General features: G+C 36.9%; 1 protein-coding gene and 1 pseudogene across 2 annotated transcripts in view; both read left to right on the top strand.

The window, feature by feature from the left end:
- MACROD2 (mono-ADP ribosylhydrolase 2) overlaps positions 1–26148 on the top strand; it is a 2183277-nt gene that overhangs the window by 133833 nt on the left and 2023296 nt on the right. The window lies entirely within an intron of this gene.
- On the top strand, positions 6262–7253 carry LOC117068433 (annotated as a pseudogene).

The raw sequence follows: 26148 nt of genomic DNA, 5'->3' as shown, positions 1-26148 counted from the left end.
TTTAAATCTGATATTGTTTCTATTAGCTTAAGTTAAGCATTGAGACAAAAATTGGAAGCATGGAAATGAGAAAACTCTAGTTTAACGATTCTGTCAGGGGTGCACAGTCATTGTGTATAGATTAGGAGGTAGAAAGTGATACTGTCTTATGATTTTAAAGTTTGAAAGGAACTGAAGGATAATCCAGGCCAAATGCTTCGTGTTATAGATGGGGAAACCAAGCCCTAGAGAGAGGAGGTAATATACCTAAGGATGTGCAGGCCCTATGTGGCAGAACCATGAGTGGACCCTATTTCCTGTTAATCACTTCTTTTCCTTTCCTTGATTTGGGTTGCTTTGTTACTGGTACTTAATAATTCAGTAGAAACTTGACATGTACTTCATGATATTAGATTGATATTGTAGGTTGAACGCTGGAGGGGTTTTAGGACTCCTTGTCTTTCTGTGGTATTGAAGCAATATGGTTTCTATTAAAATATTCAGTGAACCTTTATCTTTTGAAGTATTTAGTTAGATGAAATGTGGATAGTAACCAAAACCTCTATAAGTAGTATTATACTTTGGTCTGATTGAATTTCTGAGCAGTTTTGTGTTATTCTTGTTGAGTATTTTTGGTTTGTTGGTTTGAAAAAGGAAACAGTTCTGCAGATGTGTTTTTTTTTCTAGTAACCTCTGACTGCTTTTCTATTATCTCCTTTTTACTTGAAATGATAAAACTAAAAGAAGCTTTGTTATGTCTTTTAGCAAAGTATTGATCTTTTATTGGTATGAAAACATCTTGGTTGCTAAATTGCTTTATTAATTTTATACCTCTTTTATAAAAATTGAAAGTCTGTAATTGTTTGGTGTAAGAGTTACTCCAGTTACTGCTTATTTTAAAGTTGATTTTCCTTTTAATTTAGAGACATAAATGAATAATTTTTCCCATTTAATTTCTTCCTGCTGTATAAAAGACATTAAAACATTTTTAGGCTATCAATAATATTACATAGGTCTTCTTGGATAATACAGTCCTATGTTGTTGGTGAAGGTTCTAAACCTGCTAGTCTTGCCTAGTTTCAGATATTGTTTGGTAAAATAACATAACTGTATTATGCATGCAACTACTCCAATACATAAGGAATTCAGGAAGCTTGGATTTGGATCGTCTCTCTTTTAGTTACTATCTGTGGCAAGTCACTTAGCTCCTCTCAGAATCTCTGTTTCCTCATCTTTTACGTGGAGACAGTAAGATTTTTAGAGTCGTTGTAAGGACTAAGTGAAATAAAGCATGCATCCCTGGCACATTGTCCGTGCTCATAAATAGTAGCTGTAAAAATACTGCACCTAGGGTAAACTATAGAACAGTATATTTATTCTGAAACATTATTCCTGTTAGCTATTATTTAATTCACCCAGCTTACTTTCCTCATCAGTTAATCTGTAACCCTTTTCTCCTTATATAAAATACCTGCGATTATTTCATTGAGGGAGGTCAATGAGAAGATTCCCAAGGACGATCCAATTAAAGGGTGTCTATTTTCCCCATGATAAGATCACTAATTCCTTCTCAAGGGAGTATCAGAACGAATATTTGAAAATTACCTTCCAGCAAACTCTTTCTCTGCTTCTGTGAATAGTACATATTTGGATAGGAGACAATAAATAGGTGAGCAGTATCTTGTGCAGAAGTTCTGAACAACTGTAGAATGCTTGCATCTGTTCACTTTCCAGTTTTGTCACCTTGACTTTCCCATCTTAGACTCCTGGGGTTGTTAGGTGCACCCCTCTTATCCACACAGTGTCTGTGTCTATCTGGTTCATAAAACTCCTTTCCAGTGTGTGAGAAATACATCCGTTATACAGGATTACAGACAGTGGCATATTCTTCCACATTGTAGTTTAACTCAGGCCTGGCACCAAACTAGTGTTTTTGGATGAGATTGTTATCAAGCAAGAGAATGAGGCTAGTTCTGTAGTATGGTACCACAGAGAAGTTATCCTGTTTCATGAACAAATGCGGACAATAGGGTACATAATTTTAGTACTTGAAGCATAGCCATGAGTGTAATCTGATTGTCAGAAAGTATTCAATTCTTAACCTATGGCCCTTATTTTAACCAAACATAGTCTGAATGTTACAAAACTTTATTTATACAAATAAAGTCACATTATTATTGATTAATTGAAGCTCCTATTTTTGTCCCTGATAAATCATATGGGACCTTTAGTTATCTCTCCAATGTGCACTCTCTCTATATTTCTGGACATATCAACAAACTATTTCTCAGCTGCTGTGTGGCATTGATCATACTCTTTCTCTGCTACTGAAATGCTCCTTATTGAAGGAGCCTCACCTTCATCAGCACTGCAGCATCCATGGTAAAGATGTAGGGAAGATAACTAAGACCCCAGCTCCGTGCTTCACCTGGTCACCTAGGCCCTTTGAAGAAATCTCACAGTGTGGCATATCGTTAGTCTCCCTTGGACAAGAAAATATCAAGTTCTGCCTCCCTAGATACCAGCCTACCTAATGAAGCCTTCTAAAATAGTGGGCTTTAGAAAATCAAATCTCATCTGAAGATAGAGGTAATCATCATTGTTTCAGAATGATGGCATTTCTGGCCCTTGAGTGTACTGTAAAGGCTGATGAATGTCAGTGGTTTCTGGCAGATTTAATGCTTAGGCAAGGGAAGGAAGGGAGGAATCAAGGAAGAATAGGAAATAGTGAAGAGAGTAAGTAAGGAATGGGGAAATAAAAATATGTCTGTGATCAGCAGTGGTAAAATTCCCCTGAAATTTCTTAGGGATACAACTTAGTAGTTGCCTGAAGATGCTTACCTTTCCCTAGTGGTATTTAAAATCTCTCTCTCCTGCCACTTGCATTTTAGTTCTTTCTTCTTTCATGTATGTTTAATTTTTGAAAATAAATGGAAATTTATGGTAGTATCAGTGGTATTTTTTCCATTTTTTTTCTCTTGAACCATGTTTTCTTTGCTCCAAAAAGCAAATGGCAGTCTTCAAAGGACGATTTATTTTCTATTTGTATAAATTGAGTATAAGCTGCATCCACTTCCTAGTGCATGCGTAAAATTCTTTTTGAGGAAATGTGACCAATATATACCATTTTATTGAATGTTTCTTGAAATTGGTGTCAAGCTGTTTTTTATTTCATTTCTTTTGGGATGCCTAATTGAATTGAAACTTCATTATTTCATTCCATGGCTTAGGCCACCTTTAGAGAGAATATACCATGTGAGCTCCTACTTACCCATTAAGACCAGATATCCACTAGGGACTTAATGGGCTAATGTGTCCCTCTTTCACCTCCCATGTCCTAAATTTAGCATTAGCTGAATTGACTAATTAAAATAACCCTAGCCTTATCCTCTTCCTAGTGGATATTGATTTATTTAAAAATTTCATCACAGAACTTGGTACAATTGTTAGGCACTTCTTACATGATCCTGAAACTGAAATGTCAGATGTGTGTAGAGTATTATAACCTAACCGACCATAATGAGATACCAGGATGGCTATGACAAAAATAAAGGAGGTGGTGAGAGTGGAATAAAAAGTGTTGGAGAGGATGCTGAGAAATTGGAACACTCTGACATGGCTGGTAGGAATGTAAAATAGTGGAGCCACTGTAGAAAACATTTTGAGGATTCCTCAAAAAGTTAAATATAAACTTAACCATGGAATGACCCAGCCATTTCACGCCTAGGTATGATGCCCAAGATAATTAAAAACATATGTTTTCAAAAGAACTTTGACATGAATGTCCATAGCAGCATTTTTTTCTCATAGCCCAAAAGTGGAAACAACCCAAATGTTCATCTGCTGATGAATGGATACACAAAATGTGGTCTATCCACACAATGAAATATTATTGAGCTGTAGAAGGGAATGAAATAGATATGCTACAATGTGGATGAATCTCAAAAACATTGTTCTGAGTGAAAGAAGCCAGACACAAAAGGTTACATATTGTAGAATTTCATTTATGTGAATGACCCAGAATAGGTAATGGAGGCAGAAAGCAGAATGGTAGTACCCAGGGGATGACAAAGCAGGGGATAGGGAGTGACTATTTAATGGATACGAGATTTAATGGATCTGAGATGAAATGTCTTGAAACTAGATAAAGGTGGTGGTTGCACAACATTTTGAATGTTCTATATACAACTAGATTTCACTTACACTTTCAAAAAGTTAACTTTATGTTAAGATTTACCACAGTAAAAAATAAGCAAACTCATAGAATTTAGAGTGAAATTCTAAAATCTTGACAGCCACTACTCCCTTCATTTTTGTGGGGCTAATCTTGTATAATTTCAGGCTTAGGCTACCTTTGTTGGGGTAAGATCACTTTTAAAATTCATAATGCTTTTTTTCTAAAACAAAAAAAGTGTTCAGTAAAGATAAACAAAAAGAAAAATTAGAATTACCATAATTGTACCACTTAGAACACTTCTTAATATTTTTGTATGTGTATTTCCTGTGGTTTTTCCAGTGTGTAATACATGTACACACACTCTGTACATGCACGTACATATTTATGAAATAGGGTCATTTTGCATATAGTGTTTATAACACACTTTTATCATTTAATGATGCATTAGAAAATAATTTGGTCTATTTTCTATAGTTTCACAAGTATACAGCATAACACTTTTTAAATATATCCTCAGAAAAAAAAAACTAGCAGCAAAATAGGGTAAAGATCATGTTTCATTTGTCTTTGAATCCCTGGAGTTGTTCAAAAGAAATACCCACTTTATTGGATTGGGTTGCACTGGATTGGATTTGATTGAATTAAACTAGAATAACTTCTAGATACCAATGAAGAACTTCTGAAATATTCAGCGTCTTGTTTTGTTATCGTACTCTCTTGGCTACATTTTAGTTGGTGACTTGATACACCCTTTTTTCCCCTCAGAATGTCAGGATTATAGAAGCCTGAGTGTTACATGAAGCGAATGTACCCATGTATTCTGTTTTAGTTTACTATAGCTGCCACAACAAAATACCACAGACGGGGTGACTTAAAAACAAAATTTTATTTTTCTCACAGTTCTGAAGGGTGGCAGTCCAAGATCAGATCAGCAGGTTTAGTTTCTCCTGAGGTCTTTCTCCTTGGCTTGCAGATGGCTGCTCTCTTGCTATGACATCACGTGTCCTTTTCTCTGTGCGTGCGCTTCCCTGGTGTCTCTGTATGTTCTCATCTCTACTTCTTGTAAGGACACCAGTCAAATTGGATCAGGGCCCACCCTAACGGCGTCATTTTAACTTAATTACATCTTTAAAGGCCCTATACAAATATAAACACATTCTAAGGTAATGGGGGTTAGGGATTCAACATATGAATTTTGGGGGTACATGTAGGCATACCTCATTTATTGTGCTTTGCTTTACTGTGTTCCATATTGTGGATGTGTGTTTGTTAATTTTTTAAAACAAATTGATGGTTTGTGGTAACCCTGTGCTGAGCACACCTGTTGGCACTGTATTTTCCAATGGCGTAGGCACTTTGTGTCTCCGTGTCAAATTTTGGTAATTGTAATATTTAAAAGTTTTCATTAAAAATTTTTAAAATTTTTAATTATTATGGGCACATAATAGTTGTGTATATTTCTTTTTCATTATTATTTTATCTGTTATGGTGACCTGGGACAAGTGGTCTTTGATGTTACCATTGTAACTGTTTTGGGGTACCACCAACCGCACCCAGAGAAGACAGTGAACTTAATCGGTAAATGTGTGTGTTCTGACTGCTCCATCAACTGGCCGATCCCCCATCTCTTTCCCTCTCCTCCGGCCTGCTTATTCTCTGAGACACAACGGTATTGAAATTAGGCCAGTTAATAACCCTGCAGTGGCCTCTAAGTGTTCAAGTGAAAGGAAGAGTCACATGTCTCTCACTTTCAATCAAAAGCTGGAAATGATTAAACATAGTGAGGAAGACATGTCAAAAGGCAAGAGGCCGAAAATGAGGCCTCTTGCGCCAGTTGGCAGAGTTATGAATGCAAATGAAAAGTTCCTGGAGGAAATGAAAAGTGCTACTCCAGAGAACACATGAATAATAAGGAAGTGAAGCAGCCTTGTTGCTGATAAAGAGAACATTTTATTGGTCTGGATAGATGATAAAATCAGCCACAATGTTCCCTTATGCCATAGCCTCATTGTAAGGCCCTAACTCTCTTCAATACTGTGAAGGCCAAGAGAGGTGAGGAAACCATAAAAAAAGTTTGGGCCATGGTGTGCAGGTAGCTATCCCTACCTGCTTCTTGCTGAGGCTGCCTCAGAACCCCTGTCCACTGCTTCATGATTTTCTGTTGTCTCTTGGCAAAAATGGCAAATAATTATGCTGTTCTGAGGAGGCTGGAGCAGAAGGATACAGAGGTGGATCAAATCTTTGAATATCTTAAGCAGCAAGTTGCTCTACATAAGGAAAAAGCCATTTTGTAGGCAAATTTGAGGGAAGAGAAGAAACTTTGAGTAGGACCTGCCAAAGTGAAGGAGGAAATTGAATGGAAACAAGAGCTAATTCAGGCAGAAATTCAAAACAGAATGAAGCAAATACCATTTCCATCTGGTACTCCGCTGCACGCTAATTATGTGATTTCTGAAAATATGATACAATCTACACCAGTAACAACCATATCTTCTGGTATCAAAGAACAGATAAAAAGAGGAGCAGGAGAAGAAAAGAAAGCAAAAGAGAAACTTGAAAAGAAAGGAGAGAAGGAGAAAAAACGGGAAGCACCAATAGCAGGAAGCACCAACTCTAAGTCAATAAATGTTTCCCATCTAGATCTTTGAATTGGTTGCATCAAAACTATCAGAAAATATCCTGATGCAGATTCTTTGTATGTAGAAGATGTAGTTGTTGGGGAAATATCCCAAGAACAATTGTCAGTGGTCTGGAGAATCACGTTCCTCTTGAACAGATGCAAAATCAGATGGTGATTTTACTGTGTAACCTGAAACCTACAAAGATGAGGGGAGTATTATCTCAAGCAGTGGTCATGTGTGCTTGCTCACCAGAGAAAATTGAAATCTTGGCCCCTCCTAATGGAGACAGAATTACTTTTGATGCTTTCGCTGGAGAGCCCAACAAGGAACCAAATCCTAAGAAGATTCTGGGAGCAGATCCCACCTCATTTTTATACTATGATGAGTGTGCGGCTGCATACAAATGAGCTCCCTTTGAGATGAAAGGGAAGGGAGTGTGTAGGGTTCAAACTATGAACAACAGTGGAATAAAATAAAACAAAATACCTTCATTATTGAAATACATTGGAGAAAACTTTATAAAAAGGAATATATTTGCCACTTGTACCAAAAACAAACAAACAAACAAAAAACAGGAAAGTTTGAGGCTACCAGAGTTTGGTTTATGAGGTTTAAGAAAAGAAGCTATGTCCGTAACATAAAAGTGCAAGGTGAAGCTGCAAGTGCTGATGTAGAAGCTGAAGCAAGTTATCCAGAAGACCTAGCTAAGATAATTGATGAAGGTGGTTACAATAAACAACAGATTTTCACAGTGTACATGAAACAGCCTTTTACTAGAAGATGATACCATTTAAGACTTTAATAGCTAGAGAGACGAAGTTGATGCTTGGCTCAAAGTGTCAAAGGACAGAATGACACTCTTGGTAGGGATTAATGCAGCTGGTGACTTTAAGTTGAAGCCAGTGCTCATTCAACATTTACAAAATCCTAGGGCCCTTAATATTAATGCTGAATCTACTCTGCCTGTGCTCTATAAGCAGAATCACAATGCCTGGATGACAGCATACCTGTTTGTGGCATGGCTTACTGAATATTTACACCCATTTTTCAGACCTACTGCTCAGAATAAAAGATTCCTTTCAAAATATTACTTTTCATTGACAATGCACCTAGTTACCCAACAATTCTGATGAAGATGTACAAAGAGCAGTCATGTTAACACAACATCTATTCTTCAGGCCATGCACCAAGGAATAATTTCAACTTTTAAGTTTTATTATCTAAGAAATATATTTTATAAGGCTATAATTGCCATAGATAGTGTTTCCTTTGATGGATATGGACAAAGTAATTGGAAAGCTTCTAGAGAAAGGAGTAACCATTCTAGATGCCATTAAGAACATTTGTAATTCATGGAAGGAGGTCACAATATTAACATGAACAGAAATCTGGAAGAAGTTGATTCTAACCCTTGTGGATGACTTTGAGGTCCATTCAAGTTCAAGGCTTCAGTGGAGGAAGTCATAGCAGACATCATGGAAATAGCAAGAGTATTAGAATTAGAAGTGAAAGTCTGAAGATGAACTGAATTATTTCAATCTTGCAATAAAACTTGAACTGATGAGGCATTGCTTCTTATGGATGAGTAAAGAAAGTAGTTTCTTGAGATGGAATCTAGTCCTGATGAAGATGCTGTGAATATTGTTGAAATGACAACATAGGATTTGGAATATTACATAAACTTAGTTGATAAAGCAGAGCAGGGTTTGAGAGGATTGACTGCAAATTTGAAAGAAGTTCTACTCTGAGTAAAATGCTATTAAATAGCATGACATATTGTGGAGAAATCTTTCATGAAAAGCAGTAAATTGATGTTTTAAATTTCATTGCCTTATTTAAGAGATTACCACAGCAAACCAAACCTTTAGCAGCCACTATCTTGATTGGTCAGTAGCCATCAATATCAAGCCAAGACCTTCTATCCCCCCAAAAGTTATGACTTGCTGAGGACTTAGATGATTGTTAGCATGTTTTGGCAATGAAGTATTTTTAAAATTAAGTTATGTGCTTTGTGTTTTTAGACATAATGTCATTGCACACTTAATAGACTACAATTTAGTGTAAACCTAATTTTATATGCACTGGGAAACCAAGAAATTTGTGTGACTCGCTTTATTGCAATATTTGTTTTATAAAAGCGGTCTGGAAGTGAACCTGCAGTATCTCTGAGGTATGCCTATAATTCGGTGTTCATAAAATATACCAAACTGAGAAAGACAATGTCATTGTGTCTACAAGAATCTTACCATGGGGACTTGGTTACAGTGGGTCACCCAAATCTACCAAGAGGTAGATTTTCTTACGTTTTTATGAATGGCTCTGATTAGCAGAGGAGAAAATTGATAATAAATATGTGTGGCAAGAATAGTAGGAAAAATGTTGGACATTTTTTGCTCTTAAACTAAGAAAATATCTAGGCTGGGTGCGGTGGCTCACGCCTGTAATCCCAGCACTTTGGGAGGCCAAGACGGGTGAATTACCTGAGGTCAGGAGTTCAAGACAAGCCTGGCCGGGATGGTGAAACCCCGTCTCTACTAAAAATACAAAAATTAGCCCGGCGTGGTGGCAGGCGCCTGTAATCCCAGCTATTTGGGAGACTGAGGCAGAGAATTGCTTGAACCCAGGAGGTGGAGGTTGCAGTGAGCCGAGATCATGCCACTGCACTCCAGCCTCGGCAACAGAGTGAGACTGCGTCTCAGAAAATAAAAAGAAAATATCTACCGTTAGCATGGGAAAATTCGTTATAGCAGCATATTCCCACTATTTTAATGGCCTGAAGAGAAACAGCACTGTATTAGCAGTTCATAATTAACACAGAAGCAGGGTTTGTTGATCAATATTTTTGGGGGAAAAAGGCTTCACAGTTGGGATTTTTTGGTGCTGAATAGAAGATACTCCTTTCAAATAAGAGCAAATTGGGATAAATTTGTCATTTTTTGGAGATAAATTATGAACATTTTAGATTAGTAGAATCTTCCTAATGACGAATTTCATTTCAAGGACAAGTTTTGTTAAATTTTATCTTCAAGATCTGTGAATATAGAAACTTTGAAATAATTGTGTGGTTTTTTTTTTTGTTTTTGGTTTTGTTTTGTTTTTTTGGAGACAGGGTCTTGCTCTGTTGCCCAAGCTGGAGTGAAGTGGCTCAATCATAGCTTACTGCAGCCTTGAACTTTTGAGTTCCAGTGCTCTTCCTGCCTCTGCCTCTTGAATAGCTGGGACTACTGGAACGTGCCACCACACCTGGCTAATTAAAAAAAAAATTTTAGTAGAGACAGAGTTGCCTGGGCTATGTTGCTCAGGTTATGTAAGAGTTTTTAAAAAGTGTTTTCATATTGGATAATGACTTCTTTAAAATGTATACTCTTCACTTGAGCAGGGGATAAAGAATTATTTTCTGAAGTTTGGCTTGAGAAAACAGCTGTTTGGCTTTTAAAATCCAAGTGGAAACTTGTTTCAAATGAAATGTTTTTATTTCTCTTATTTAAAACAAGCATAGTTTATAGCCTTTATATATTAACAGTCAATCAAATAGCAGAACCATCTACATTTATCCAAAGTAAGCTAGATTAGTTTGTGTGTATTTTCATGTAAGTCAAATAGGCATTTGCTTATGAGGAGTCATTTAAATGCAGCTTTACAAGAAGCGGTACAATTGTCTGCAACATTTCTTTCTCTCAAAATAATTTGGATGAAATAACATCAGAAGATGTCAATTTAAATGTTCCACTTGAAATCCAGTTAGTTTTTGATTATTCACACTAATGGAAGGGGAGTGTAGGCGTGTAGACTCCCAAGAGACCTTTAATCCAAAAATGACTTTTTAGCATTTGAAGATATTTGGGTAATACATTTGGATAATGGTGTGCTTCATGTCCTTTGACTTTTTAAATTAAAAAAATTTTTTCAGAGACAGGGTCTTACTCTTGTCACTCAGACTGGAATACAATGGCACTGTATAGCTTACTGCAGCCTTGAACTCTGGGGCTTAAGAGATTCTCCCACCGTAGCCTCCAGAGTAGCTAGGACTACAGGTGTGTGCCACCACACCTGGTTAATTAAAATTTACTTTCGTTGTTGAGAGAGGGTCTTGCTGTGTTGTCTAGGTTGGTCTTGAACTACTGGGCTGAAGCAGTCCTCCTGCTTTGGCCTCCCAAAACACTGGGAATATAGGCATGAGCCACCATGCCTGACCCTTTTGACTTTATTGAGAACGTTTGAATTTTAAGTAAATACTGAAATATATTTAGCTGACTAGAATATATATAGGAGACTTTATACTTCTTTCTTTAGATCTTTGGATTTTCTTAAGAGAGCACTTTACAAGACCCTTTGTTTCTCAGATATACATATAAACAGCAACACATTTGAAAGATAAATTTCAACTCATGGTTAATGTTCTTTGCAGGGAATAACAAAATACATACTATTTACTTAGGGTTCTATTTGTATTTTACTTTCATAGTTAGAAATCTGTTTCTTTTTCTTTCTTTTTGTTAGGGACAGGGTTTTACTCTGGCACCCAGGCTGGAGTGGAGTGGTTCAATCATAGCTCACTTCAGCCTTGAACCCCCCAGGCTCAAGTGATCTTCTTTTCTCAGCCTCCTGAGTAGCTGGGACTACAAACACATGCCACTGTGTGTGGCTAATTATTTTTATTTTTATTTGTAGAGTTGGGGTCTTGCTTTGTTGCCCAGGCTGGTCTCAAACTCCTGGCTCAAGTGATCCTCCTGCCTTGGTCTCCCAAAGTGTTGGGATTATAGGCATGAGCCACTGCCCCTGGCCAGAAGTTTGTTTTAAGTAAAATGATTATATTAGGGTCCTCCAGAGAAACGTAATTGTGTGTGTGTGTGTGCGTGTGTGTGTGTGGAACTGGCTTACATGATCACATGATTATGGAGGCTGACTAGTTACAAGATCTGCAGTTGGCAAACTGAGGATGGTTGTTAGTCTTTTTGTTTTATTGAAAACATCGGTTGATTGGATGAGGCCCATCCCATTACCCTGAATAATGTTTGCCTAAATGTCTGGGCACCTTGTGGCCCAGTCAAGTTGATACATAAAATTAACCATCACAATGACCTACCTTAAAGTTCTTAGTTGTACATTTTGCATTTCTCATCAGGAACCTAGGCTAATTTACAATCTTTGATATTGATTTCAACCACAGTATAATGAGTTATCAATGACGACAAATCATGATCATTTCCAATACAAATGTTAAGTTAACTCTGACTATTTATACATGTTATTTTTCCCACATTGTTCTAGACAGCGGGATACAGAGGTAAACCAGGTAAAGGTGCTCACCTCCTGTAACTTATATTCCAATGGGAGTGACAGATAATGCCCAAAAAACAAATAAATGTATATTAAAATGTCAGGTAGTGATAAGCATAATGAAAAAATAAAACACAGTAAAGGGGTGCCATTTCAGATAGGTTGGTTAGGAAAAGTCCTGAATGGGTGACATTTGTACAAAGATGTGAATAAAGTGACGAAACAACTTATGTATACCTTGATAAGCACATATCTAAGTAAAGCTTTTGGCATTTAAGGTCTTTCTTTCTTATATCTCTATTTTGCATACTGTGGTGCTACTCAGATATCCCTTCTATGAAAGCTTGTTGCTCCAACTTCTGGGAATACAATGGGCAGACACCCCATAGCTGTCAGCCCCTTCAGGGACTCTCCCAGCTGCAGGGAGCCAACTTGACTAAGGTGACCCTCCTTCCCAGGATGGCCCACAGTCAATGACTGATTACTGTGGAAATATAGAGTCCTATCTATTTTGGCCCAGCTAGGGACAACTCTGAAGGGCCATTCTAGCTCCAGAGTTCCCTGCGAGGTCAGCCAAGACTGTTGGTAGATTTGGATCACAGTTTAACTTTTTCCTCTGTCCAAAACTGTTTCATTCCCCTCCCTTTTCATAGGTTTGATCCCAAAGGTACTCCTTAATATACCTCCTGCTAATCTTGGTCTAGGGGTCTGCTTCCCAGAGACACCACCATTTACTATGAAGTTTTGTGAACTTACAGCTTATTTATGATCTTATCTCAATAATACTTGGCCGCTGGTTTTATATCAGGCCACGGTCTGCTTCCTGACAGGATCTTACATGTTAATATGAACTTTTCTTTTCTGACTCTAGCACTCTGAAAACTGACTTTATACCTATAACACAATTTGGAAATTGCTAAAAAGGTTGTGATTCCCCTAACCACTTTGATCTTATTATTTCACTGAGAGATATTAGAAGCATTGGTTTATCTTCACTACCCTACAGGAGTCTAATATATTGTTTTATTTAACTAGAGTCTGGTCAACATTAACCTCTCTTTCATTTTTAAAGATAATGATATGGCTGGGCGCAGTGGCTCACATCTGTAATCCCAGCACTTTGGGAGGCCGAGGCGGGCGAATCATGAGGTCAGGAGATCGAGACCATCCTGGCCAACATGGTGAAATCCTGTCTCTACTAAAAATACAAAAATTAGATGGGCGTGGTGGCACATGCATGTAATCCCAGTTACTCAGGAGGCGGAGGCCGCAGAATCACTTCAACCAGGAAGTCGGAAGTTGCAGTGAGCCAAGATCGCGCTACTGCACTCCAGCCTGGTGATAGAGTGAGACTCCACATCCAAAAAAAAAAAAAAAAAAAAAAGAGTGATACCAATTCATATCAATGAATAGGGATTTTCAAATTATCTTCATGCTGCAAAAGAGAGAAATCACTTTATAACTTATAGCCATGAAACTATTTCCATTAAATATTTAAGAAATGCAGAATTCTTGGTAATGGCAACAAAGTTGAACAATTTAATATGGGGGATTTTTAAAAGCAATTATGTTTAATTATTTCAGGGTTTCATATAACTTTTGAAAAATTAATATATGATATAAATTCCCATTTACTATGTAATTGGTATTATTTATGAAAGATCTTCATTCTTCCTGTATCAAGAAACATAGCGGTTAGATTTGTAATTTAGATAATCCATAAGCATCATCATGAATTCTTCTCCAACCTGATACCAAAGGTATTTAAAAAAATCTCCATACCAATATCTGTCATGGACATAGATATGCACATTCTTTACAAAATTTTAGTATATGAAATACAGAAATATATAACAGTGATCATAAATCATGATCTAGTAGAGAACATCCCAAGAATTGAAGACTGATTAAAATTTGAAAATCAGTGTCATTAGTCATATTATCAGTCTTAAAATTAAAAACCAGCCAGGTGCTATGTCACAGTGCTTTCAGAGGTTCAGGTAGGAGAATCACTTGAGGCCAGGAATTCGAGACCAGCCTGGGCAACATAGGGAGACCCTTTCTCAACGATATTTTTTTAAAAAAAATAAATTAGCTGGGCATAGTGGAACATGCACCTGTAGTCTCAGCTACTGGGGAGGCTGAGGTGGGAAGATCCCTTGAGCCCAGGAGTTCAAGGTTGCAATGAGCTATGATTGCACCACTACACTCCAGCTTGGGTGACAGAGCAAAACTCTGTCTCTAAAAAAAGAAAAACCATATATTCCTTTCAATAAATATAGGAAAACTGGTTGACAAAATTCACTATCTGCTCATGATAAAAACTCAGAAATCTAGTATTAGAAGGGAACTTAAGATTCCCTACCATTGATGTGAATTTGTGTCATTCTCTTTATAAATGCAAATTAGAAGGGAACTTCCTTCTAATACTAGGGATATCTCTGAAAAACTTTCAGTTAACATTATACTTGATGAAAAACTGCTTTCTCCCTTAGATTGGAATGCTTTCTCCCTTAGATTGGAAACAAGGTAAGAATGTCCATGCTCACCATTTCAGTTCAACATTATGCTGGTCCTAGCCAATGTAAGAAAGGAAGAAAAATAAATAAAAGGCAGAATGGAAAGACATAAGTGAAATAGTCTTTATCTACAGATGACATGATCATCTATGTAGAAAATTCTAAGGATTATACAAAAATGCTGCTAGAACAAATAAGCGAGCTTAGCAAGGTCTCAGGATACAAAAGTCAATCCCATTTCTATATAATAGCAGCAGTCAGAAATTTCAATTTCCAAGTGTTATTTTATACAAAAATAAACTCAAAAGGGATCATAGACTTAAATATAAGCACAAAAAATGTAAAAGTTTTGCAATAATTCATAGGGGAATAAAAAGCTGGAGTTGGCCGGGGGCAGTGGTTCGTGCCTGTAATACTAGCACTTTGGGAAGCCGAGGCAGACCTAGATGTAAATTCCAGACTTGCACTTGATCACATTCTTGCTACATGTTATCTATACAATCTCTGTTAAATTATTTAGTTTTTCTTAGCCTCACTTTCTTACCTATAAAATGGAGATAATATCTGCTAGGAAGTGTTAATGTAAGGCAGTGGTTCTCCAAGTATGGTCCCTGGACCAGTAGCATTAGCACCACCTAGAAATTTGTTAGAAATGGAATTCAGACCTACTGCTTCAAAAACTCAGGGTGGGTCCCAGTAAATTGTGTTTTGCCTTTCAGGTGATTCTGATGCTCAAGTTTTAGAACCATTGATGTAAGGATTGTGTGTATTGTATGCTGAGTTTCACAGTGTTTGCTATGTACTAGGAACATAATTAATTTTAAAAACAAATGTCTACCCCAGCAAATCTGTTCTCTTCCCTTACACTATTTATACCAGAAATGCTGTCCCCATTTTTGTAAACCTTAGCATTCTTTCAGGACCCAACTCAAATTCCATCTGCCCCCAGAATTCATTCCAAATCATAATAATTCTCTACCCCCAAAACATAGCACTTAATAGCCAGACCTTTTGGTGCCCACTGGTAACTGCTAGCCACATATGCCTATTGAGCACTTGAAGCATAGCTATTATGAATTGAGATGTGCTTTAAGTGTAACATATACACTGGATTTCAAAGGCTTAGTACAAAAAAGGAATATATAGTTGACTCTTAAGCAATGCAAGAGTTAGGGGCACAGACCTTCTACACAGTTGAAAATGTCTGTATAACTTTTGGCTCTTTGAAAATTTAACTACGATTGACCTCCAGCCGTATTGATAAGATAAACAGTTGATTAACACATGTTTTATAGATTATATGTATTACATACTCTATTCCTACAACAGAGTAAGCTAGAGAAAAGAAAATGTTATTAAGAAAGTCATAAGGGCTTATAAGGAAATATATTTACTATTCACTAAATGGAAGTGCAGCATTTTAAAGGTCTTCATCCAGTGAGTTTTATACTTTGATATGTTTTCATGTTACTAACTAGCATCCTTTTGTTTCAGCTTGAAGAACTCCCTTTAGCATTTCTTGTAAGGCAAGTCTCTAGAGGTGATTAACTAATGTTTGACAAAGGCACCCTGAATACACAATGGAAAAATGATAGTTTTTTTCAAAAATGATGTTGTGAAAACTTTATATCCACCATGAAAATAAGAGAAATCATCTTCTTATCCTACATCATATACAACAATCAACTCAAAATGGATTAAATATTCAAGTGTATGACCTGAAACTGTAAAACTCCTTGAAGATAACATAGGGAAGAATCTCCATGACATTAGTTTTGGCAGTGATTTTTAGGATATGACACCAAAAGCACAGACAATAAAAGTAAGAATAAACAAGTGGGACTACACTAAACTAATACGTTTCTGCTAAGCAAGGAAATAGCAAAGTGAAAAGGCAACCTATGGATTGGAGATGTATTTAAAAATCATGCATCTGATAAGGAATTAATATAAAAAATAGGAAACTTATACAACTCAGTAAAAACAAAAACAAACACCAAAGATGGGCAAAGGACCTGAATAGAAAATTTTCCAAAGGATGCATACAGATGGCCAATAGGTGTATTACAAGGTGCTCAGTCATCAGGGGAATGCAAATCAAAGCCACAGTGAGATATCACTGCATACATGTTAGAATGGCTGTTATAAAGAAGAGACAAAAGAAAACAAGTGTTGGTGATGATGTAGAGAAGAGGGAACCTTATACATTGTTGTTGGGAATGTAAGTTGGTACAGCCATTATGGAAAGAAAACAGTATGGAGGTTCCTTGAGAAATTAAAAATAGAACTCCCATATGATCCAGCAGTCCCATTTCCGGGGTCTCATCTGATGGAGATGAAATCAGCACATTGAAAATATATTTGTACTTCCAGGTTTATTGCAGCATTATTAACAGTAGCCAAGATATGGAAACTACTGAAATGTCCATTGATGGATGAGTGCATACAGAAAATATGCTATTTATATACAGTGGAATATCATTTAGCCTTTAAAAAGAAGGAAATGTCTGTCATTTGTGACAACAGTGAAATACATTATGTTAAGTAATTCAGGCACACAAGAACAAATACTACAGGATCTCATTTATATGTGGAATCTGAAATAGTTGATCTCATAGAAATTTTAGAGCATGCGATTTTGTATGTTCAGCATGGAATAGTGGTTGCCAGTGGCTGAGTGGGGGGAAAATGGGAAGCTGTTGGTCAAAGCGTAGAAGCTGTAAGTTATAAATAAATTTTGGAGACCTAATGTATCGTATGGTGACTATAGGTAATAAGAAAGTACTTGAAATTTGCTAAGAGAACAGATCTTAAGTTTTCCAAACACACACACGCACACGTACCCACACACACACGGTAACTATAACAATGTGAGACTAGGGATGTGCTAATTAGCTTGATTGTGGAAATCATTTCACAATTTATACATATATCTAAACATTATTTTGTATACCTTAAATATGTATAATTTTTATTTGTCAATTATACTTCAATAAAGGTATAAAAATTTTTCTGTTCTGAAGGAAAACATAAATAAAGATTATATTTTAGAAGAGTAATAAGAAATAAATTTTCCTGGATAATTTCATTGCTTTCTCTGTAAAGGAAGGAAGAAAATACTTTTTCCATTAAAAACAAAAAGAAAATATCTGATGTGCTCAGTGATTCTGAGAAGTCACTTATGATAAACACAGCAAAATAATATAAACATTATGTTACCCGTTTATCATTTAGAATATTTTTGAGTTTGGCATTATATATAGTCTCGAACTCCTGACCTCAGATGATTCACCGCCTCAGCCTCCCAAAGTGCTGGGATTACAGGTGTGAGTCACCACGCCCAGCTGCCCTTTAATCTTTATAACAAATATGCATCACAGGTGTTATCTCCTTTTATAGATGAGGAAAGGCAAATGTTAAGACCAAAACAAAACTAGCAAGTGGCAGAGCTAAGACTCAAACACAGATATTTCTGACTCCAAAACCTATGCTTTTAACTATACTGCACCATAGAGAAAACTGGTTTTACTCATCTGTTCCTATTTTATGGATGAGGAAATTTCCCCATACTTATATATTTTATGTAGAAATAAAAATTATAAATTTTTAAACTCTAAGATGACATTATTGATTTGTATTTTTTGCAATACTGGTATAATTTCAATACTCCCATAAAGTTTGAGGCTCTATTATTTTGAGATAAACAGGGACTATAAAAGACAATATTTAATCAAATCTGTGAAGTAGTAAATAGATTATTTTATTTCATATGTACAATATATTTCATTGTAGGTGATTTCATATGTACAATATATTAAAAAGAAAGTCTTGAGTTACAGGTTGAATATCTCCAATCCCAAAATCCCAAATCTGAAATGCTCCCAAATCTGAAGGTTCTTGAGCACCAGCGTGACACTTAAGTAGAAAATTTCACACCTGACTCCATTTGAAGGATCGTGGTCAAAATGTAGGTACACAACACAAAGCATCTTCAAAGGAAAAATAAAATTGTCTTCAGGCTTTGTTTATAAGGTATATACATGAAAAAATAAACACATTAAGTGTTTAGACTTGGGTCCCATCCCCAAGATATCTCATTATATATATACGAATATGCCAAAAATCTGAAAAAATTCAAAATTCAAAACACTTCTGTCTCAAGCATTTTGGATAAGGGACACTCAACCTGTAGTAAGGAAGATGCCTATAGTTGATAAAATATTAAATTTGGTGGGATTTAATGAAATATGAATACTGTGACATGATTCATGCAAAGTGGTTTTTCATTTACTAGGATTTTGACCTTTTCTAGGTAAACTCTGGCTTTCTTGCAGAGTATCTGTTCACAATATGAATTTGCATTTACTGTTTTTAAGGAATGATCACTGTTTTCATTACGCTATAAAAACATGTAAATGATAAACTTCTTAATGTGAAGAGGTAGTTTTTTCTATTATTAGTTCTATAAACAAATGCCTGAAGATACAGTTGTAAGAAAGTTCCCAAACCAGTATTCTTATCTTGATGCTAAGCGTAGCATTTGATTTGGCTTCATTCATTCAACTAGAAAGGGGTTAATGTTTATATAGGGTGAGAGCTCTGCCTGTAATTGTTACTCATCTTGCAGATGAACCTTGTATTTTTAATATACATATACCCCTATCTTTTTAGTCTTAATGTTTTAAAGTATCAACTTTCTTTTTTCTTTTTTTGCTTCAGAGGGTGGTAGGATAGAGCTTGTGTGTACCTCAGCTCCAGCTGCTGCCAAATGACTTCCAGCCAACACCTGTGGGTGGGAGCCAGCTGGTTTTTCTTTCATTGTCAAGCCTGGGCATACTCAGGGAAAATGCACCTGCCAGACAGCTCTTTATTTTCGAAATGATTATCAGTGATATCGCCCTCCATATGGGTTTTTCCTTCTATGTTGGAAAAAACAAAGTTGAAATTTACCACATTTTGGCATTACACTTGGCAGTTACTATGATGAAGTTAATCATATTAGAGAGTCATTCAGGATACCTGACCTTCCTGCCTTCCACTACCTAAAGTGAAAAATCTCTTTTGTTCTCTAATTTACTGTAGCATATGCTTCAGTGTGTTACGTTGGGTAGGGCAGATATCCTTAGACTAATTCTAAGCCTGAGTGATTCACTATTCCCAGTGGCAATGGGATTTTACACCTATTTAGTCATTTGGAACAGACAGGTATCTACTTGTAATAGGACAAGACACCTTAATTCCTCATTTATCCATTAGCTACCTGTGGGGCCTTATCTAAGACACTTCAGTTTCCTCATCCATAAAATAGGAATAGATGAGTAAAACCAGTTTTCTCTATGGTGCAGTACAGTTAAAAGCATAGGTTTTGGAGTCAGAAATATCTGTGTTTGAGTCTTAGCTCTGCCACTTGCTAGTTTTGTTTTGGTCTTAACATTTGCCTTTCTTCATCTATAAAAGGAGATAACACCTATGATGCATATTTGTTATGAAGATTAAAGGGCAGCTGGGCGTGGTGGCTCACGCCTGTAATCCCAGCACTTTGGGAGGCTGAGGCAGGTGAATCATCTGAGGTCAGGAGTTTGAGACCAGCCTGTCCAACATGGTGAAACCCCATCTCTATAAAAATTACAAAATTAGCTAGGTGTAGTGGCGCATGCCTGTAATCCCAGCTACTTGGGAGGCTGAGGCAGGAGAATTGCTTGAACCTGGGAGGCGAAGATTGCAGTGAGCCAAGATTGAGCCATTGTACTCCAGCCTGGGCAGCAATAGCGAAACTCCATCTTAGGAAAAAAAAAAAAAAAGGCATCATGTATATTAAAGGGCATCATGTATATAAAATGTATGTAAAGAGTACAGATGGCCGGGCGCGGTGGCTCAAGCCTGTAATCCCAGCACTTTGGGAGGCCGAGACAGGCGGATCACGAGGTCAGGAGATCGAGATCATCCTGGCTAACCCGGTGAAACCCCGTCTCTACTAAAAAATACAAACAAAAAACTAGCCAGGCGAGGTGGCGGGCGCCTGTAGTCCCAGCTACTCGGGAGGCTGAGGCAGGAGAATGGCGTAAAACCCGGGAGGCGGAGCTTGCAGTGAGCTGAGATCCAGCCACTGCACTCCAGCCTGGGCGACAGAGCGAGACTCCGTCTCAAAAAAAAAAAAAAGTACAGATGAGGGCACATAGCTAGCACTCAGTACATTGTAACTTTTAATATTATTTTTCCTTTTCAGCTTAAAAAATTATATGTCTACATTGAATTCATATTTATTCATGAATGAAAACATACGGTGTTTTCTGCGTGCCAGGTCCTGTTCTAAGCATGTTTCAAATATTGTCTTTATTTGATCTGTATGGTATCCTGTAAGGTGAGGACTTAAAAAATACTCCCAATGTGAAATTGAGGCACAGACAATCTAAAAATTTGCCCAAGGTCACATTGCTGGTAAGCTACTAAGCCAGATGCTTTGAAAATAGTATTAGCATTTATATTATATAAAATCTCTTCTAGTTTCCCTTTTTTTCCTAATAGTGCAAGTTTATTCACCGTGTTTTCAGTTTTTCCCAGGAAGATTTGAAGAAATGTTCGGTGGTGGCCTTGGTGCTTCAGTAGTTATCAGGCCAGCCAGAGGTAACTCGTTTTTGTCACCAGGGTGTGCTGTGATTCCACCAGTCTGAACTTACTGCAGCTGCTGTGAAGCTGGATGGGAATCTCTTTATTGTCTTTGCTGCTGCTTAGCGACCACAGGTTTTTCAGCTTGGCGCTTTACCATCACCTGGGCAACTGCCTGAGATTCCAAGTTATTTTCTTTTTGTGTTGTACCATCCTTTCCTGCTCACTTGTGTCCTCGTGTAAATGAAGGAGCTAGCATGTCTGGCTTGTTAGCAGTGTGCCTAGATGCCTCAGCTGTATATTGTCAAGCATGATGCTGCCACCACACTTACTATTTTGCTAAAAGAGAAATTAGTATGTCACCAAATTGATTGCTTTAAAAAATTTGATATCAATAGCACTTTGTTAAACTTGCTACTGTTTTCAGTACTTGCATCTGTGGTGCTGTCTGTTAAGTTCCTGATGAATTTTGAATTAATCATTAAAAATCCCCATAGGCTTGATAAACTTCTATAAAATATTAATATTTTCTATAAAATATAAATTTTTCCTATAATCAAATACTCCATCATTATGAATAAATATTATCTGAGATTCTGATTATAAAGGATCACTTTCTATTCATTTGTGGCTTAAAAGAGATACTTATGTCTATGTAGTAAGAATTATGAGAATAGCATAGATTGATTTAAAGTTTTAGAGTGCAGGTGTATACGCATGCACACACACAAAAGAAGTATAATAGGGCAGTATCTCTGGCAGACTAATCTTGCTTTGTATAATAAATTAAGAAAACTTTTCATGTCTTTCATCATTCTTTTTTTCTAAAATTAAACTCATCTATTGATGGTAATTATCCTAGAAAATTTGATTAGTAGGAAGCTTAAACTAATAATCAAAACAAATTTAATCGCATGGCCATGTGATGTTGGCTGTGTACGTTGTTTTCAATATATGTATTAATCTGTAGTTTTCCTTGAAAGGGTACTTTTTTCTACACTTTTATAGAGGGTTTGTCAGAAGCCTGGGCTGTTTAGTGAGAAATCTTGGGAAATGCCTTAACCTTACTTTGGAAAAGAGACTTCTTTCTCCAGATAACACTGTCTTTAAGCAAACACTGTTTGTGTAACCACCTTGTAGCAACATTCAGCTTGAAGATAATAGCCTTCACATGCTTGATAAAAATGATGAAATCACTGATCAGCAGGATCCTTCAGTGGAGTCAGCATTTTATCACAATGTGATAATTCTGTTTAATGTGGAAGTGGTTACAAAATCTTCTGATATGTGTGGAATTCCTGTTTGATGACCACTTGCTTGGAGGAAAAAAAAAAAACCTGTGCAAGGAGGTCTAGTGTGTTTATTTCATTGTAAAGACATTTCTGACTATTTTCTTTAATTGAATCGTGGAATTGTATTTTGGTTCATACACACACTTTGAAATGTCAAGTTTCTGCTCAGGCCATTGTGGAATGAGCATCTTCCATTAATCTCGCTTCACATTAAAGTGAGTAAGAGGCTTATGATTTTTGAACTGCATGTTTAAATTGCAATTTTGCTGGAAAAGTTACCAAATGAAACATTTCTGAAGAAATTAAGATAATTAGACAAGACTTATGAATGACACAGTGTCAATTTTTTTTTTTAAATGTGTAGATGAAAGACTGGACAAAGTTCAATTCTGTATTAAGGTTTCTTTCAAAGTCAAAATAATTAAGGTAATCAAGCCTCACACTGGGCAAAGGTTTTTTTCCCTCTTTTAATCTGAATGACTTTTTTTTTCTATCTTTGTTTTTTATGAACTCATATTTTTTAGGAGATTTTAGAGATAAAAACCCAGTGCCTAGATAGATGTGGATGATTATATACCAATGAATGCCATTAGCCTGTTTTTTCATGTTCTTTACTTGTGCTCTTGGAAATTTATGAGTCTTAAATAATTGGAGTGCATATAAAGACAGATTTTTTTCTATGCTAAAGAAAAGCAAAAACTTTGAAATTAGTGATAAGTGGAAATATAGATATTACAAAGAATGTATTACACACTTCTAATTCTAAACCTAAATTTGTCAATCACTGCTTTTCATAAATTATGTTTTTGGTAAAAGTGTGTTAGCCTTTAGCTTTTTATTGGAATAGTTTTAGGGATGTCTGACTTTCTAGGTTTTCTTATCCCCTCAATCTGACCTTCCACATAACCTGTTTCTGTTCATTTATTGATCTCCTACCTTTTACATATGGAATGATTCACTTTTCATTCATTCAACTAATATTTATTACGTGCATGTATTTGCCTGGTCCAGAACTGTGGCCATAGGAAGGTATGATCCTATTGTCTGTTCTTATAGCACTTATGGTCTAGCCAGGGAAATAAAAAATAATTAAATTTACAGTTAATTATAATTTTAAGTTCTATAGTATTCTTAAGCAGTCATTTTTTTACATCTCCACACAAGAGGAAATTGTGTATTCCTTCAGCGACCTTTAGAAGCAGCCTACGTTTTGTTGTTTGTGAGGATGGTTGAGGGTGGGGAGAGACTACGCTGGTATATTATTTGTATATAAAGCACAACTTTAGTGGTCCATAATTATGGGGGTGTTGCCCATTGTGCTGTACGAAGTTTTTCACCTCCAGACTATGACTCGCTTCTGTACGTTTCTCTCAGGGCTCATCATGTTCGCCACTCTCTAGCTCAGCTTGCAGCCCCATTTCTACTGCTTGCCTTTTCTTTAAAGATAATCATGGTTTTGTCCAGGGCTTTGCCTTATCCATTGGTTGAGAAGACATCCTCTAGATTTCCCCAATTCCTCCAGGTTTTTCTACCACATCTTCCCTGCAACCATGAGTGCCTTCTCCCTTGTATAGAAACATTAATTATGAATTACTATATGCCTCTACAGAAAAAGCACTGTGTGTGTCCCTATGTGCTAGGCTTAAAGGGAGTTTAAAACAAAGGTGAATAGATTTGTTTCACCACAGTGTTTTTGTATTAACTAATTAACTTTATTTTATTTTTGCCTTTTTCTACATGTTTTAAACTGCCCCACCTCTTTTCTCAAAGAATTTATAACCTCGTCTAGTGTTTGTGGTAGGTATAAATAAATGTTAGTTAACATCATGATTATATTTTGTATATGCCCCAGCCCAGAGTTGGAGTTCAGACAACACTGATTCAATTAATTTGTGTTTATTTTTCATAGATTCCTAAAGAAATACAAGTCTTTTAGAAAATATTGCCTCTTCCGTTTGTGATCATTATGCTTGAAATCACTTGGTAGAAGATATGTATTGGGGAATATCAGAAACACTAGTTTTCTAGTGTTTTCTTACTGGTAAAGCCCTAGGTAACAGAGCTTTAATAGCATGAATCTCCAGAAATCTAAAGCTAACTTTAATTCTTTTCACTTTCTCAAAACTATTTGCTTCAATAGTTGAATAGTATTTACAAAATAGTTAACTAATTTGAAAACTATACACAATATTGCTATTCTACTTCTTTCTCACAATTAAATTCTCTATTAGAATCCTCGTGGAGAGTTTGCGCTTCCTAAAGATTTATTGGCCAGGCGCGGTGGCTCAAGCCTGTAATCCCAGCACTTTGGGAGGCCGAGACGGGCGGATCACTAGGTCAGGAGATCGAGACCATCCTGGCTAACACGGTGAAACCCCGTCTCTACTAAAAAAATACAAAAAATTAGCCGGGCGAGATGGCGGGCGCCTGTAGTCCCAGCTACTCGGGAGGCTGAGGCGAGAGAATGGCGTAAAAACCCAGGAGGCGGAGCTTGCAGTGAGCTGAGATCCGGCCACTGCACTCCAGCCTGGGCGACAGAGCGAGACTCCGTCTCAAAAAAAAAAAAAAAAAAAAAGATTTATTGCAAATGTTCAAATTTTCCAAAATAAAAAGGCAATTAACGCTTCTGAAATTTGAACAGTTAATTAAATTCAATATTAACATAATGTTAACATAATTGTTTTGTGCATATTAGTTTATTGGAAGTCTGTTTAATCACTGCCTGGGAGACTATTGTTTATGTAAACCAGTATTCTATTGAACCATTCCTTTTTCTGTAAGACTGGTTACAGTTTTATCCCATTTAAAGATTTCTGTCAGTGGCCGGGCGCTGTGGCTCACGCCTGTATCCCAGCACTTTGGGAGGCGGAGGCGGGCAGATCACGAGGTCAGGAGATCGAGACCATCCTGGCTAACACGGTGAAACCCCACCCCCGTCTCTACTAAAAATACAAAAAATTAGCCAGGCGTGGTGACAGGTGCCTGTAGTCCCAGCTACTTGGGAGGCTGAGGCAGGAGAATGGCGTGAACCCGGGAGGCTGAGCTTGCAGTGAGCCGAGATGGCGAGATGGCGCCACTGCACTCCAGCCTGGGCGACAGAGACTCCCGCCTCAGGAGAAAAAAAAAAAAAAAGAAAAAAGATTTCTGTCAGTATCGGGTTGCTCTGCGATTTAGTGGTTGGCCTTGATAAGCTGAGTGAAAACTGTAAATTTGTCATCTAGTTCTGCCCCTTCTCCACTGGTTGCTGCTTGTGTGGATCAGGTTTCCTTCTGTTCTAGTTAGCTGTAGGCTTGGGTAGAATTCAGCGGTTAATTGTAGGGAGGGAGAGAGGGACAAGAAGAGAGGCCCCACAATCCAGTTGCTGGTGTATGTCACTCTAGAATCCACTGATTGATATTTTATCCTCTGGAAATTATAAAATCCTACTTTAACACCTACTTTTCTCTTTCCTGATGGAGAAATCAGGGAAATCGTGGAGAAGTCTTTTAGATTGATACTAAAAGATAGATTGATACTTGCTTCATCCTATCAGTCTTTTAGATTGATAGGATGAAGGAAGGTTCGTCAAGTGTTTTTCAAACGTCAGGAGGTGAAAGTCCCTTGCTGGACGGGAGATGGAGGGTCAAGTGGCTATATAGAGAATGCTTATAGAGCAGTGCTTCTCAAACATTGCC

Source organism: Trachypithecus francoisi, unplaced genomic scaffold, assembly GCF_009764315.1.
Source record: "Trachypithecus francoisi isolate TF-2019V2 unplaced genomic scaffold, Tfra_2.0 Lachesis_group21, whole genome shotgun sequence".
NCBI classification, from domain to species: Eukaryota; Metazoa; Chordata; class Mammalia; order Primates; family Cercopithecidae; genus Trachypithecus; species Trachypithecus francoisi.
This window is presented reverse-complemented; position numbering and strand designations above follow the sequence as displayed.